Raw genomic sequence first — 2,104 nt, forward strand, 5'->3', positions numbered from 1 at the left:
ATAAAAGATACGCCTTCTTTCTTTGCGTGAACATTTGGGCGGCGTTATGCAAATCTTCCCACATAGTGAGGTAGACATGTGGCGGCGTGTTAGAATGAGCTGTTTTAGGTAGGCGTGGCTGACTCTGAACTTTTATAAAGAATATCTCTTTGGATTTGAGACTTTAGTCTTTGCAAACTTAACAGATCTTCTTTATGCACCAAGAGCTTGTAACACTCCAAAGAGAAAGGAAAAATTGAAATTGCATCATATGACCCCTTTAAATATTTACTTGAAGGATACATGCCAATATTTTACAATATTTTCTTTAATATTATTATTAGCATTAATAATGAACTGATTTAATTAATTAATTTATTATTATTATTATTATTATTATTATTATTATTATTATTATTATTGCCATGGTACTGAAATTGGTTCTGAAAATCATTTGTTGTAATGCATAATTAAGAGCTCATATTAAAGAGTTGGTTCATGGCCATAGACTGTAGGCTATGTTTTTAAAGACTTCTGGAGAGAGGAATATATTACTTTAGGGCGTGATCCTTGTCTTTTATTGTCGCCTTAATTAAATGAAAAATGTCATGGAAAAAGTCCTCGAAGTCCTGGAAAATTATCAGTGAAAAAGTGTGGGAACACTGATATGTTCATACTATATTGAACAAGCTGTTGAGTGTGCTATTCCAATCATAGCCAGTGTGATAAATTGTGAGCAAAAAAATATGCATAACATCAGTTATAAAGATGTCGTTATAAAGATTCTAGTGCCACAAAACAGTTTTAGAAGAATAGTGTATTCTTAGTCTAAATAATTTGTAATAAATTATTTTTAAAAAGTATATTTTAACAGTAATTTGGTATGAAAAATGACATTTTATTTTCTATTTTTTCACTTGTTGATTCAACACTGGTCTTGGACTTTATGCTGCCAACTGTTGACATGGATGCAGTTTCGAGCAGAAGTTTGCAGTCACCGATTCCTGCATTGAGTTATCCTAGTCACAGGTATTTTTTATTAATTAATTTATTTTTGCCCATTATTAATTTATTCTGCAACCAATAGTGTGTGTAAATGGGAATTATCAAGTTAAAGTGCGTAGTATTCTTCTGGTCATGTGATCTGGCAGCCACCATAAGGAGGCGACCTACCACTTGATCAATAAACAGCACCTTATATGACTGGAGTTTTCAAATATCATATTAAACATACAAAACATCTAATTTGAACTGGATTAGAAACAGACAGTTGAGTGCTGTCTGGATCCTCAGCTGCTGTCTTGATTCATTCATCGTTACTTTTACAGAACTGATGATGGACAGCAAATGAGGAGAGGAAGATGATTTTATCAGTGGAACTGGTCCGAAGAAACCATGTTTCCTCTTCTCTTGAATGGATTCAAGGATTCAAAGCGTTTATTGTCATATGCCCAGTGAGGAAAACAAGTTTCCCTGAGCAATGAAACTCTTACTTTGCTGTCCACAATGAATGCCAAGACAGTGCAAAACTATACACACACATACACAAACTATACACACATACATACACAATGTAAGAAACATAATAATAAAAACTATGCTGCAGTAGTAGGAATATAGACTATGAAAAAATAGAAATATAGACTATGTGTATCTATATATGCGAGTATAGAGTAGAAATATAGAATGTGAAAATAGAAATATAGACTATGTATATGGTATCTATACAGTATTAACTTATGTCCAAAAAACAATAGTGCAGTAACGTGCAAATTGAGTGCAACTACATGATAACAATAGCAGCAGTAACAGTAACAGATGTGCAAATTGAGATGAGGCTACATGAGTAATATTAACAAATATACAATGGTAGTAATAACAGCAATAACATTACAAATGTTCAAATGAGATGAAACAATTTGGACCAACTGTTCTCTGAGATAGATAAGTCCACTAGCTAGCTACCTGTTTAAGAGTCTAATAGCTGAGGGGAAGAAGGAGTTCCTTAATCTGGAAGTCCTGCAATGTATGGCAATTGTAGTATTTCATCATTACTTCAGCAATCTAATGTCAAACTCTTGGAAAAATTGTTCTTTGTTCTGTTGCAGAGTTGCAGCCTATATGA

This window comes from Sinocyclocheilus anshuiensis, unplaced genomic scaffold (genome assembly GCF_001515605.1).
Source record: "Sinocyclocheilus anshuiensis isolate Anshui unplaced genomic scaffold, SAMN03320099.WGS_v1.1 scaffold1270, whole genome shotgun sequence".
Taxonomy (NCBI): Eukaryota; Metazoa; Chordata; class Actinopteri; order Cypriniformes; family Cyprinidae; genus Sinocyclocheilus; species Sinocyclocheilus anshuiensis.